Here is a 15,371-nt window from a genome sequence, read left to right as displayed (position 1 = left end):
AAATAGGTTGTCATTCAGAATTGTACGGTTACTGTAAACAAGGCATGTCCAAACTTGGTCCTGGAGGGCCGATGTCTTGCAAAGTTTAGCTGCAACCCCAATCAGACACACCTAGGCTTGCTTATCAAGCTCTTACTAGGCTTTCTACACAGCAAAATATGGGGACCCAAAACAACTCTATGGGTGTTAATTTCAACACTTTGAAAGTGTCTCATGGGGTCCACTCAAAACAGAGTTAAATCAACACTTTCAAAAGGGTTGGCACATTGACACCGAAGTAAGGGTTAATTTTAACTCTGGGCAGAGTTAAAAATGTAACTATATTTAACACCGCCTGGTAGCAATTTTTTTACTACAATATATTGTTATTTTATTCAACTCTCTTGAGTGTAAATATGGTAAAAAGGTAAAATAGACTGTAAATTACAAAAGAAAAAACATTTTATTTGAAAACATTCACCACTTCAACAATTCCTTCAGTTTTTAAAATGCAACAATGTCAAATATGCTTTAAATGCTTTATTAGTACAGACAGTATCAACAAAATATGTATGACCAGTGCTCAAAAAGGCTGTTTCAGTCCTTTGGTCCAAACTTGATGTGTTATCAGAGCAATTTGAAAGTTCAATATATCGTCACTCATAGTTTTCTTCTGAACTCATAGTTTTCTTGTAAAATTACATTTTAAACAACTTGGTGTGCAAATCTTTCACTTCGGGTGTTTCCTTGGTCCTCCATATCAAACACAGCAGTTTAAATGAAGGTATAAATGCTGTAAACTTGTGTGAAAACAAACTGGAGCTAGGAAATCTCATCAAGCATGTCCTGTGAATGAAGTGCTTCCCAGCCACAGGATGACCTTTTTATCCATGACGATGTAGCAGCTGCTGATCGCTCATCTGGTGGTTCCTGATGCACGGATATAGGGTGATGCTCATCTAAGAGCTCTTCAAGACTCCAGCATGACTAAGAAAAATGTTTGAAAACAAATTGCAATCAAATTCTATGATATATTTAAAAGAACATTTAAAGTAAATAAAACATTCAAGAAATCTAAACTCACCTTTTGAAAATCTACATGATGATCCACAACTTGACTCTCCCAGCTGGTTGAGGTGACAGGATATGGAAAAGTAGAAAAAAACACATACATCACTGTTGGATCTCCAAAAACAATTAGGTTAACCACTATGACTAGAACTGGAAAAACAGGCAGCTGTCTGTCCAGAATCCTGAATTTAACACAACACTTGGAGCAAAATTTAGAAGAGCTTAAAATCTTTTATATCATTTAGTGATGCTGACTTCCCCAAAATATTGGCCACAGTGTTAAAAATATTCATAAACTTCATAAACAACACTTTTCTGTAAGCTTGTGCATGCGTGTGTGCGCGCGTGCATATTTCTTTACCAGATTCAACTTGTTAGGCCCTTTCAGGTCCAGTATTGACGCCACCTTTCCTGGAGTCTAGCAGATGTTTCAGGTCCAAATATAATCTAAAATATTAAGATAAGCAGAAGAGGAAAAGTGCAAAGTAAAGAGCAAAACATTATTTAAGTAACAGTTTACCCACAATACAAAACTTATCACCTTCATGTCATTTGTTATTCTCTAATGCTCTAATACCCTCTCAGCTTATGTGAAACAAATACAGAACTTTATCAAACATACCTTAATTATTATTATTACCACATATGACCAAGAAGGTGTGCTTGGTCATTTCACCAACTCTGGAAATACACCATCCGTCTCTAATCAGCCACCGTCACAGGGTCTTGTGTTATTGTATAGAGAACTGTGGCTGTTAAAAAACAACAACACATTAGTATCAAACACATATGCATAACCTTCAGATAAAAAAAGAGAGATGAACATCACAAAGTATGCCTCACACTTTTTCAGATATCTTTTGATTCAGATGTTGATTATTGATAATAAATCTACAAATCAAACCTGTATCATCATTAGGCTGCTCAAATATGAATTAGTTAATTAATTTTACAGACAGGTGGCTGTTTACAACGCACTAAATTGTCTTTAATAAAAAGGAAATGTTGTGTACAGTACATGCTAAGTTTAGCCTATAGTTTTAAGCACAATATCATGCGGGAGAAAAAGCTTGACTAAGATGTTCCTGACTACATAAATAGCCTAACTTACTAACGTCAGACATCCCTGAGTTGGGAAAAGTAATTTTCGGGGGATACAGAGTTGATTTGCGGGAGGTAACGGGAGAGATGGGTACCTAAAGAGCAATGGGATGAGTTGCGCGCGACGTACCTAAAGAGCGGTGGGGGTGACTTGCGCGCGACGTACCTGAAGAGCTGGGAGGGATGCGGTGGAGAGGGGTGTGCAAAGTGTTTAATGACCGGGCGGGAGACGCGCGATTTCCGGGAGATTATCATTCATTTGCGGGCATCTACTTGGGCATCTGGGAGTCTCTGTGCATTTGCGGGATAACGTTAACGTTAGTCCCGCAACTTCCGGGAGACTTCTGTAACCTTAAATGTCTGAGAAAGTGCAAACGCGGTCATTTAAAGACATTAATGTTAACATTCCGACTTTAATGGTTGTCAACACTTAATATAATTCAAGCGTAACTGTTACGTTATCACGCGAGTCTATGAACTAACGGTATATGGACGGCCACGAATGAACCAGTTTAAAAGGGCCGCGGTGTTTAAAATAACCAAATTAACATACACGAATAACAAACAATCATATGTTTTAGTCAGGAAGCCTTTTACAAGTAAGCATATGTTCATTTACTCACCAGATATGTTTTAGAAACTCTCCAGAGCTCATGGAAACCGTCCTGTGTCGCCGTTAGCATCCGGGCAGAGTAGGCTAGGCTGCTCCGGGGTTTCCCTCGCTAGTTTGCTTCGAATTAAAGGAGAAGTGTCGATTTTATTTTACAGATGGGTAACAACGCACAAAATGGCATTAAGCGTGACAGAAATGTGTTGAACATGTACATTTCATGTTTTTATGCACTATGTATGCGTGAGCATATATAAAAACATTCTTGAAAAGAAGTCAATAGTAATGCAGTTAAGCTAACGTTAGATACACAAACGACCATGAATGAACCGCAGAAGATTAAAATTGTCACTCCATTCTAAAGTTATTAACTTAACAATATGTTTACAACTGTATTTCCTTAAAGAAAGTCAGTAAAATACCAACATTTAGGTAGTTTGACTCACCAGTTGCTGTTCTAAACCTGGCGTCTAAAAATGGCGTCTGGAAAATTCTTCAGTGACTGGGGCTGCATGAATTCCCGGATGTTGGAAAATAACACCACCAAGTGTAGAAAAGATAACTCCTTGATTTCGCACTGAATAAAATCAATTCTAACTCTTATTATATTCATTTATCAAAATCTAACTCTTTAACGTCAACACTTTACTCTGAAATGCTTTGACAACGAGAATTTAACTCAGATGAATTTGCTGTGTATAAACATCCTTGCAGGTGTGTTGAGGCAAGTTGGAGGTAAAATCTGTAGGACACCGGCCCTCCAGGACCGAGTTTGGACACCTCTGCTCTAAACTGTATTCTCCTATTTGGGGTGATTTGTTATGCTAGATAGACAACACATATATCATACCACCAGTGGTGTAAAGTAACAAATTACAAATACTCAAACTACTGTAATTGAGTAGTTTTTGAAATTGTACTTTACTGAGTAGTTTCAAAATGTGTATTTTAACTTTCACTTGAGTAAATTTTTTGTGTATTAATTTGGTACTTTTATTACCTCTTTATTTTTTTGTCTATCTGGGGATTAGAAAAATCAGTTCTGTGATTTCTGTCCAATCAAATCGCACAGAGACATGGGCGAACTATAATTGCAGCAAACTGTTTGGAAGCATTAAAAGTGTCCAAGAAGATGTCCAAAAGAAGATATTTACACGCATTGACCCAGAGGTTTTGATATATGTCACTGATAAGAAGATGACGGATGTTTACTGCATGATGACTAAATGGTTTTAAACACCCAGCAGGAGCAGGACATCAACACGACATCAGATTAATGTGTTACCCCAGGTATATATTCTGCCTTAATCAAGTGCTTTTTATGAATGCCCTGTGTCTGAATTTGTGTATCAATTATGACCTTGTGGCAACAAGTTGATGATTGTTCCATTAACAAATAGTTATGGTCCAGATCTTAAGGCTCAAGTAATTAAACTGAAGCTCAGTGTTGGCCGTCCATGTTGCCAAAGAACTGTGCTTTGGGATCAGCTTGTCTCCCTGGTCAGTCTTTGCTTTCATGTCTGTATATTGATTGGAAGATTTCCACCTTAATTAATGACTGGAGGCTAGAGCTTAACACACAAAATACAAAAGCAAGAGAGACTACACTGCATTTAAAGATCTGCATTCAGATTCAACACCAAACCTCACATTTGTTCTCCATAGCTTCCTTTGTAACGCATTGTATTTATTGTACTGGATTTTAAGTGTACATTCATTGAAGTAATTAACAATTGTATATTTTTTTATATAATTGTTTCATTACTTTTGTATCATTTTTAGATAATTAATTATTATTATTATTATTATTATTTATTACTATTATTTTATTATTATTAAAGAACCATAAAGCCATATCTATAACTCATCTACTAACTTAAAAGGAAAATAGTAATGTACATTTAATATCCAATTACAACTATTATTATTATTATTTATAATCATTTTCTTTGTTTTCTAAAAGGTAATCTCTACAAATGTTAAGAAGTTACTTATACATGCATCTAGGTTGTTATTGGATAGTTTAGAATCTGTTTGTTTGTTTATTTATTTATTTATTTATTTATTCATTTATTTATTTATTGTTGTTGTTGTTATTATTTTTATTATTAGTAATAGTAGTATCGTTGTTGTTGTTGTTATTATTATTAATATCATTATTATTGTCATATTATTATTATTATTATTATTATTTATTTATTATATTTATTTATTTATTTACATTCATTCATTTATTAATTTTCTTCTCAGTTTAGTCCCTTTATTAATCTGTGGTCGCCACAGCAGAATGAACCGCCAACTTATTCAGTATATGTTTTATGCAGCAGATGGCCTTCCAGCAGCAACCCATCACTGTTTTTTATTTATTTATTTTATCTTATATTTATTTATTTATTTATTTATTTTATCGAAAACAAAATAAAAATCATAATAATAAATAAAAAAACACATAATAAGCCAACTTGTTTACAAAGACCTGTTTGAAACAAAGGAGTACTGTATGATGACAAAGCATATTAAAACATTACAGAAATGATGCATTATACCACAAGTTTTTTTTTTTTTTGTTTGTTTTTTTTTTTGTTTTTTTTTTTTAAGGTAACTAAAGGTAACTTTTCAAAAAGTATCTAATTCGCCTGAAATGAGGTAATTACTCCAAGCCACAAATTACATGTATAGGGATTCCTTTTTTTTCCCAAAAACAGTAGCAGTAGCTTCTTGGCAGTATTTAAACAGTATGACAATTTGACAACAAATGCGTTTGTGCGGTTGTTATTGGATAGTTTAGAATCTGTTTGTTTGTTTATTTATTTATTTATTTATTTATTCATTTATTTATTTATTGTTGTTGTTGTTATTATTTTTATTATTAGTAATAGTAGTATCGTTGTTGTTGTTGTTGTTGTTGTTGTTATTATTATTAATATCATTATTATTGTCATATTATTATTATTATTATTATTATTTATTTATTATATTTATTTATTTATTTACATTCATTCATTTATTAATTTTCTTCTCAGTTTAGTCCCTTTATTAATCTGTGGTCGCCACAGCGGAATGAACCGCCAACTTATTCAGTATATGTTTTATGCAGCAGATGGCCTTCCAGCAGCAACCCATCACTGTTTTTTATTTATTTATTTTATCTTTTATTTATTTATTTATTTATTTATTTATTTATTTATTTTATCGAAAACAAAATAAAAATCATAATAATAAATAAAAAAACACATAATAAGCCAACTTGTTTACAAAGACCTGTTTGAAACAAAGGAGTACTGTATGATGACAAAGCATATTAAAACATTACAGAAATGATGCATTATACCACAAGTTTTTTTTTTTTTTTTTTTTTTTTTTTTTAAGGTAACTAAAGGTAACTTTTCAAAAAGTATCTAATTCGCCTGAAATGAGGTAATTACTCCAAGCCACAAATTACATGTATAGGGATTCCTTTTTTTTCCCAAAAACAGTAGCAGTAGCTTCTTGGCAGTATTTAAACAGTATGACAGTTTGACAACAAATGCGTTTGTGCAGAGAATCACAGAATTAAAAACATTGGATCCGGTTGTAAGTACAACTTCAACATCTCAGAAAGCACTTCAAAAATTCCATTCCAATAATTCTGTATCTTAGTGTTACCCCTAGCTCGTTAGAAAGAAAATAAAGAAAAAGGACTTTCACTTAAATAACCTTTATTAATTGCACAAAAAATTATATCAAACAACTACAAAAACCACTATGGTAGCAGGTGAGCAAAATAATCACTATTAGGTTTTCATATTAGGTGCAAACGTGCAATATTTTCAAGCTAATTTGGGACATACCCCACTCTTAGATAATGTGCAAATATGCAATACTCCATAGTCTTTATGTAGTAACTCAAAACAGTGACATAAACCAACTCCTGAAACAGAGCCAGAAAAGACATCCTTATTACACTACCATCAATATCCAAGCATAAAACATTTAAAATACAACATTCATCACAAACCTTTTAAACCTCAAAGACAGCCCTTACAATATACATACACAATACTATAACAAAAAAACAGCATGTAACAAACATATATCGCAATTATTGATCACATACCTGAACACAGCTACGATAGCTGTTACCCACCATTAGCAACACCCAGCAACAACTGCTGCAGGTATCTCCGACTGCACATCCTTTTAATCATCATTAAACCATTGACGCTGCCCTAGCTTTCTTAGATTGTCCACATTGTCTGATTGGTGTTGTCTGCTTGGCGTGCACGCCACACTTCCTCCTTACAACTGCCGCTCCATTCATAAAAGCAGTGTATGACCGGAATTTACCGTATTTCGCCTAGCCTGGCCCATTACCATAAATACTCTAAAGTTTACAACCATTACATTAGAACAAAAAATAAAACTGAGATCCGCACCTGATGAATTACATTTGTCGCAAACAGGCATCTAGCTGCTGCAAATCACTAACGGACTACAAATTCGCCATTAGATGGACTACAACTCCAAGCATGCACCACACACACCAGTTCCTGATCCAGACTGATAACAAACTCACACAGCTGAAGCTGCTTAAGCCCTCATTGCATGGACTATTTATACAGCATACACACATACATTGCTGAGTCTTTTTGTTATGTGTACACATTACGAAGCATTTCTTCCTGCCTTGCTCTGCCATGTTTTATTCTTTGCCTTGTTTAATTATTTTCTGATGCTAGCCACCTAGACGGACCTCTTTGGCTGTTTTTGACCTCTATTTTGGATTGTTCGCATAATACTGTTTGCTTCTGTGATTGACCCTTGCCTGCCTGACCTTTCCTTGTATAATTAAGACTCTGCAGTTGGATCCTCACCTCCGTTGTCACATCCGTATTGTTACATGAATAACGTAACCATTAATTATTTTAAACTGAATTAAACAATACTATTTGTATTATCATTACCATCATCATCGTCATCATTCATTTTACTTTCTTTGTCTGGCTTCATAGTCCTAATACTGAAGATTGCAAATTCTCTTGATGGATTTGCACAGTTGTACCTGCTCTGCCTTATCCCACTTTCCATGCAAATGATAAAGCCGTTAGACTTCCTCCTCAGTAAGCCATTGTCTGACATTTGCATCACATTTCTAGTGGATGACTTTTTTCACTTTCCCTTTCAAGCGAGCAAAACTTTCCATCAGGCCCACGTGGGTGCCCTCCTCAAGTCAAACTGACCGTCCACCAATAATAAACTATACGACGCAGGAATGTGGGAGCATTTCCTCTGGACGCTCTGAGCAATGCTTATGGAGCACAGGGCAGACCAGATGGGACTTCTGACTGCTTCATGAATGGGTCATTCTTCATCCACAGTCATGTGACTAATGATGCTGTTATGTGAGAGCGGAAATCTCATGCTCCTAAATGGGCATGTTTCCGCTCTGGAGGAGAAGAGAGAGTGAGTGAATGTGGGTGTGTTTCAGTGTTTTGTTACAAAGATGACAGTTATGCTTAAAATATACCTTTTTTTCTATTACTCACATTAAAAGGGGGCATATCATGAAAATATGGCTAAGTCCCTGATGCTTCTAAAACCAGAAAATGTAGAAAAGAACAAAAGAGAAATGTGTTTTTGGTCAACCTTTAAGCTCAGATTTCACTCATCGAGTGAAATTAAAATGTACTCTATATGTTTATACCTCTTTATATGTACAATTAAAGTAAAATTATTAGCCCTCCTGTGATTTTTTTTTCTCTTTAAGATATTTCCCAAATGATGTTTAACAGAGCCAAATAAATAAATAAAAATCACAGTGTTTCCTATAATATTGTGTCTTCTGGAGAAAGTCTTATTAGTTTTGTTTAAGCTAAAATAAAAACAGATAGATGGATGGATGGATGGATGGATCGATTTTTTTTTTCCCGAGCTCCTCCCTGGTGACAGAGCCCCTCACCATATTTATAAAGGTGTGCCCTGTCACTTTGCAAAGGAAACTCATTTTGACCGCTTGAGAGTAGGAACTTAGATTGAACAGTAAATCAAGATCTTTGCCTTTCAGCTCAGCTCCTTCTTCACCACAACGAACCGGTACATCGCCCTCATTACTGCTGCCGCTGCACCAATCTGCCTGTCAACCTCACGTTCCATCCTTCCCTCACTCGTGAACAAAACCCAGGGCTTAATTTGTGTCTAAACAAGTTGGATCCGGCACCTCTAAATTCTGATCCGGCACTGTCACGGTTGCAGGTTTGTGCGCTCTTCCGGAATGTCTGTGTGATCATGTGGGTTTGTTTTGCTTTTGTGGCCCACGTGTGTTGTTTTGGTCACGTGGCCTTACGTCACTCCGCTGGATTGATTTTTCGCCAGCTGAATTACATCATCGTGACTATTTAAGTGCTACGTGTTTAATGTTCATTGTCAGTTCGTTACGTGTGCTCATGTGTGTCTCTCTGTCTGTGCTCAGGACCGTGAGGAGCTTCTGCTAAAGCCTGATTTCCTGTTCGATTCCTGTCCTGTTCCCCTAGCCTTAGCACCTCACTCTTTTGTTACACCTGCCTTTTTGAGTTTGACTGTGTTTAATAAATTACTTTGTTCACTCGCTATTGGATCCACCCGAACATTTATTTTGAACGTGACAAAACGAACTGACCTTTACCATGGATCCAGCGAGTACTTCTCAGATTTCGGAGTTCCTTACTGCTAGCAACGCCAGGATCGATCGCCAGGACGAGGCTTTAGCCACGACTGCACAGGCTATCCAGGCCTTGGTTGGTCAGGTGTCGTTACTCACTACTCAGGTCCAACAGCTGATTTCCGGAACAACACAAGGGGAGCCTGCACCAGCTCCGGAGGTGATACCTGCGCCGGTGACTGCCAGTGCTAACTTGGGCGTTGGTCGCTCAGTTGAGCCTCGCCTTCCTCCGCCGACCTGCTATGCTGGGGAGCCTCACTTATGCCGGTCCTTCTTAGCCAAATGCTCCCTGTACTTCTCCCTGCAGCCATCTTTGTTTTCCTCAGAGCAGGCCAAGGTGGCGTTCGTCATCACTCTCCTTTCAGGAAGGGCGGCTCAATGGGGAACCACAGCATGGGAGAAGAAATTACCCTGTTGTTCTTCGTTCGACCTGTTCTCAAAGGAACTAAAAAAAGTCTTTGATCGGGCCGCCTCTGGGAGAGAGGCCGCTCGAGTCCTCGCTGAGCTCCGCCAGGGGAATCGGAGCGTGGCGGACTATTCCATTGAGTTCCGCACTTTGGCTGCTGAATCCGGCTGGAACGCGGAGGCTCAATGGGACATGTTCCTTCATGGCCTTTCGGATCGTCTTCAGGACGAGATCTACTCCCTAGATCTTCCCAAGACCCTCGACGAGCTAGTGGATCTGGCCATCCGGGTGGACTCCAGACTGCTTCGCCGTGAGAGTCGCATGCGGCAAAACAGGTTTCCGGATCCTGTCCCTGACTCGCCGGTCTCGCCGATGGCACCGGAAGTTGGGAGCGTTGACCCGGAACCCATGCAGTTGGGCAGATCCCGCTTGTCCGTAGAGGAGAAGCGCCGGCGAAGAACGGAGGGACTCTGTCTCTACTGCGGTGGGGCGGGGCATCGGGTGGCTTCCTGTCCCGTAAAAGTCAACACCCATCAGTAGGTAAGAGGTTACTGATGGGTGAAATTAATTTGGACAAATCCTCTACGTCTGCCACTATACTGCCCGTCTCCTTATCATGGGGTTCCGGAACTCAAGACACACAGGCGCTCGTCGATTCCGGGGCGGAGGGAAACTTCATTGACTCTGGTTTCGCTTTCAGTTTTAAACTTCCGGTTATTGCACTGTCACAACCCATTGCAGTACGCGCACTCAGCGGACTTTCCCTCCCCACTATCACTCACTCCACTAAACCCATAAAGCTGATCACGTCTGGAAATCATGTTGAACACATTTCATTTTTTTTAACAGACTGTTCTAACACACCAGTGGTTTTAGGTCATCCTTGGTTAATTCTTCATAAGCCTCACATTAACTGGGGTCTTAATGCCATACTTTCGTGGAGTGAGAACTGTCATCAGTCTTGTCTTTCGTCTGCTCGTTCTGCTGTTTCTTGTTCTGTGTTTCAGGAGGAGCGCATGGACCTGTCAAACGTGCCCAGTGAGTACCTCGACCTGAAGAGAGTGTTCAGTAAGTCTCGAGCTGCTTCACTGCCTCCTCACCGTCCCTATGACTGTGCAATAGATTTATTGCCAGGTACGTCTCCGCCTAAAGGCAAGTTATACTCTCTTTCTATTCCTGAGAGGGAGGCCATGGAGAAATATATTTCTGATTCTCTAGCGGCCAAGATCATACGGCCCTCTTCTTCACCGGCGGGGGCGGGGTTCTTTTTCGTGAAAAAGAAGGATGGGTCCCTTAGACCCTGCATTGACTATCGAGGGCTGAACAGCATCACGGTGAAGAATACATATCCTTTGCCGCTGATGTCTTCAGCGTTCGAGCGTCTGCAGGGGGCTTCGTTTTTCACGAAATTAGATCTCCGCAACGCATATCATTTGGTTCGCATGAAGCAGGGTCATGAGTGGAAAACCGCGTTTTTGACCCCCAGGGGGCATTTTGAATATTGTGTTCTTCCTTTTGGGCTTTCTAATGCTCCTGCGGTTTTCCAAGCACTCGTAAATGACGTGTTGCGAGATATGATAGATCAGTTTATTTATGTCTACCTGGATGACATTCTGATTTTTTCTCGTTCTCTCCAGGAACATGTGCAGCACGTCAGGCGAGTGCTTCAGCGGCTGCTAGAGAATGGGCTTTTTGTCAAGGCGGAGAAATGCGTGTTCCATGCACAGTCTGTTCCCTTTCTAGGACACATTGTGTCAGTCGAGGGGGTGCGCATGGATCCAGAGAAAGTTCAGGCTGTGGTGAATTGGCCAATCCCCGAGTCTCGTAAGGCCCTGCAGAGATTTCTGGGCTTCGCTAATTTTTACCGGCGTTTTATTCGCAATTTCAGCCAGCTCGCCGCCCCTCTGACGTCCTTAACCTCCTCCAAAACTCCCTTCAGGTGGTCGATCGCAGCACAGGCTGCATTCTCCAATCTGAAGAGCCGCTTTGTTTCAGCTCCTATTTTAGTGACACCTGATCCCTCCCGGCAGTTTGTGGTGGAGGTTGACGCGTCAGAGGTGGGGGTGGGAGCTATCCTGTCCCAGCGCGCCGCCTCGGATGACAGAATTCATCCATGCGCGTTTTTCTCTCATCGATTATCTCCCGCAGAACGTAATTACGACATTGGTAATAGGGAGTTGTTGGCTGTCAAACTCGCTTTGGAGGAGTGGCGTCATTGGTTGGAGGGTTCGGGGGTTCCCTTTATCGTTTGGACCGATCATAAGAACCTTGAATACATCAGGTCCGCCAAACGACTCAGCTCCAGGCAGGCTCGGTGGGCATTATTTTTCGGTCGTTTCGATTTTACCATCTCTTATCGGCCGGGTTCCAAAAACATCAAACCCGACGCGTTATCCCGTCTTTTTGATTCTTCCGAGCGCAATACGTCTCTTGAGCCCATCGTTCCCCAGAGGATTTGTATTTCTGCTGTGACATGGGAGATCGAGAGCAGGGTCCGCACAGCCCTGGATGGGGTAACGCCCCCGGCCGGATGCCCACCCAGTTGTTTGTTTGTGCCGGAGGAGATTCGGTCTGACGTCATTCGGTGGGGACATTCCTCCAAAGTGGCTTGTCATCCGGGGGTGAGTCGTACATTATTTTTAGTTAAACAGCGATTCTGGTGGCCAGCTATGGCACGGGACATACGCGAGTTTGTTTTGGCCTGTTCTGTTTGTGCTGTTTCTAAGACTTCTAATCGCCCTCCCGCTGGACTCCTTCAGCCGCTGTCAGTGCCTTCGAGACCCTGGTCGCACATTTCGCTAGATTTCGTCACCGGGCTCCCGCCGTCTGGTGGCAATACGGTTGTTTTGACCGTTGTGGACCGGTTCTCGAAGGCAGCTCATTTTATTCCTCTGCCCAAATTACCCTCAGCCAGAGAGACAGCGGATGCTGTCATTTATCACGTCTTTCGCATTCATGGCCTCCCGACGGACGTGGTTTCTGACAGGGGGCCCCAGTTTGTCTCTAAATTTTGGAGAGAATTTTGTCATTTATTGGGAGCGACTGTAAGTCTTTCTTCTGGGTTTCATCCTCAGAGTAACGGACAAACTGAGAGGGCAAACCAAGATCTCGAGCGAATGTTACGTTGTTTGGTTTCCCAGAATCCCTCCTCTTGGAGTCAGCAGCTCCCATGGGTGGAGTACGCACACAATTCATTACCAGTGTCGGCTACGGGCCTTTCTCCGTTTCAGTGTAGTTTAGGTTACCAGCCACCAGCTTTTCCCAGTCTGGAATCCGAAGTCGCGGTCCCCTCCGCCCACGCCTTTGTCCAGAGGTGCCGACGCACTTGGAACAGGGCCAGGCAGACCCTCCTCCAAGTGGGTGCGCGCACTAAGGCTAAAGCCGATCGCCACCGGTCGAAGCCTCCCGTTTACGTCGTCGGTCAAAAAGTGTGGCTTTCAACTAAGAATATTCCCTTGCGTTCCGTATGTAATAAACTTGCACCCAAATTTATTGGCCCATTCACTGTCATCAAGATCATTAGTCCGGTGGCAGTCCGCCTCAAACTTCCTCCAGCGTACAGGAGAATTCATCCCGTGTTCCATGTTTCCAAATTAAAGCCCGTTTTTCATACGGCGATTAATCCGCCCACTCCGGTTCCCCCCCCGCCGCGTCTCGTAGATGGGGAGACCGTTTATTCGGTTAAGCGCATTCTGGACTCAAGACGGAGGGGGCGAGGATTTCAGTACTTGGTGGACTGGGAAGGTTATGGTGCGGAGGAGAGGAGTTGGGTCCCTGCAAAGGACATATTGGATCACTCTCTTACCGATGATTACAATCGCCAGGTAAGCGCTTCTGGGAGCACCAGGAGGTGCTCTTGAGAGAGGGGTAATGTCACGGTTGCAGGTTTGTGCGCTCTTCCGGAATGTCTGTGTGATCATGTGGGTTTGTTTTGCTTTTGTGGCCCACGTGTGTTGTTTTGGTCACGTGGCCTTACGTCACTCCGCTGGATTGATTTTTCGCCAGCTGAATTACATCATCGTGACTATTTAAGTGCTACGTGTTTAATGTTCATTGTCAGTTCGTTACGTGTGCTCATGTGTGTCTCTCTGTCTGTGCTCAGGACCGTGAGGAGCTTCTGCTAAAGCCTGATTTCCTGTTCGATTCCTGTCCTGTTCCCCTAGCCTTAGCACCTCACTCTTTTGTTACACCTGCCTTTTTGAGTTTGACTGTGTTTAATAAATTACTTTGTTCACTCGCTATTGGATCCACCCGAACATTTATTTTGGACGTGACAGGCACCTCACACCCACACGTCCCCTCCCCGCTCTTCATCTTCTTCAGCAACTCCTCAACCCTCACCACTTTCCTCTGCAATACCCCCTCCCCATTCATCACTTTTGTCCGCAACACCCTTACCTCTAGTAACATCCCACCAATCTGTTCCGGGTCCTCACATTTTACAAATTACCCCTGACAAAATCCCAAGTCACTAGAACTCCACCACCTGGGGTAAGGACTTTCCTCCAACCTGGAGCTGGCAAAGCACCTTTTTATTTCCGGTGGAGCAGCATGGCCTCTGACTTGGAGGTGCTAATTCTCATCCTTGCTGAGTCACACTCGGCAGAAAACCGCCCTAGTGCATGCTGAAGGTCCATGTTCAATGAAGCCAACAGAACAACTTCATCTGCGAAAAACAGAGATGAAATCCAACGCAATCTCATGGCAATTCATACCTTTTTGACTTAGTAGCTAGTTCATATTAATTTGTACAATCTAATTCGTTCAATTTAGTATGATTTGCTCATCACCCAATGATAAGGGAGGGGGGGGGGGGGGGGTTGGGTGCCATGCTTCCTTTTTACAATCGTACATTATTTGTACAACTGAACTTATACAAATTCATACAAATCAGCCACTAAACTGACAAATACGTTTCTCATGAGATTAGGCTCATGAAATGCTGTGGTCCACAAACTGGACCCCCTCCAGGCCAAGGCTGCGCTTTGAAATTCTGTCCATAAAAATGATGAACAGAATTTTTGACAAAGGGTCATGGTTGGGCGTACTCCCAAGAACCCTCGAGCACCCTGGTAAGGTTAAAGAGCTTTTCCAGTGTACCACGGCCTGGACGAAAACCGGATTGTTCCTCTTGGATCCTAGGTTCAACCTTCGGCCAGACCCTCCTCTCTAGTTTCCTGGTATCATCTTTGATTCTCTTTGGGAAGAACTCTGAGTAGAGCCGCTGCTCCTCCACATCAAGAGAAGTCAGTTGAGGTGGCTCGGGCATCTGTTTCGAATGCCTCCTGAATGCCTACCTAGGGGGCCTTGGGGAAGACCCAGGACACACTGGAGGGACTATGTCTCTCAGCTGGTCTGGGAATGCCTCTGGGTCTCCCAGTGGAGCTGGAGGAAGTGTCTGGAGAGAGGGAAGTCTAGGGTTCACTCCTAAAACTGCTGCTCCCACAATCTGGCCCCGGGAAAATTAATGAATGAAACTAGTTAAGATTTCATGGCCAAGATAAAAGAAATCAGTCATTAGAAATTAG

General features: G+C 41.4%; 1 protein-coding gene and 1 long non-coding RNA gene across 2 annotated transcripts in view; one reads left to right on the top strand and one right to left on the bottom strand.

Moving 5' to 3' along the window:
- dlc1 (DLC1 Rho GTPase activating protein) overlaps positions 1–15,371 on the top strand; it is a 236,967-nt gene that overhangs the window by 6,260 nt on the left and 215,336 nt on the right. The gene's annotated exons all lie outside the window — the stretch shown is intronic.
- LOC137495477 (uncharacterized) lies at positions 426–3,461 on the bottom strand. Its single transcript, XR_012405879.1, has 6 exons — positions 3,208–3,461; positions 2,775–2,881; positions 1,673–1,802; positions 1,412–1,497; positions 1,064–1,106; positions 426–966 (listed from the first exon to the last, which is right to left on the bottom strand). It is a non-coding gene; the product is annotated as an uncharacterized lncRNA (long non-coding RNA).

Source organism: Danio rerio, chromosome 1 (assembly GCF_049306965.1).
Source record: "Danio rerio strain Tuebingen ecotype United States chromosome 1, GRCz12tu, whole genome shotgun sequence".
NCBI classification, from domain to species: Eukaryota; Metazoa; Chordata; class Actinopteri; order Cypriniformes; family Danionidae; genus Danio; species Danio rerio.
Note: the sequence above shows the minus strand (reverse complement) of the source record. Positions and strands in the feature narration are given on the sequence as shown.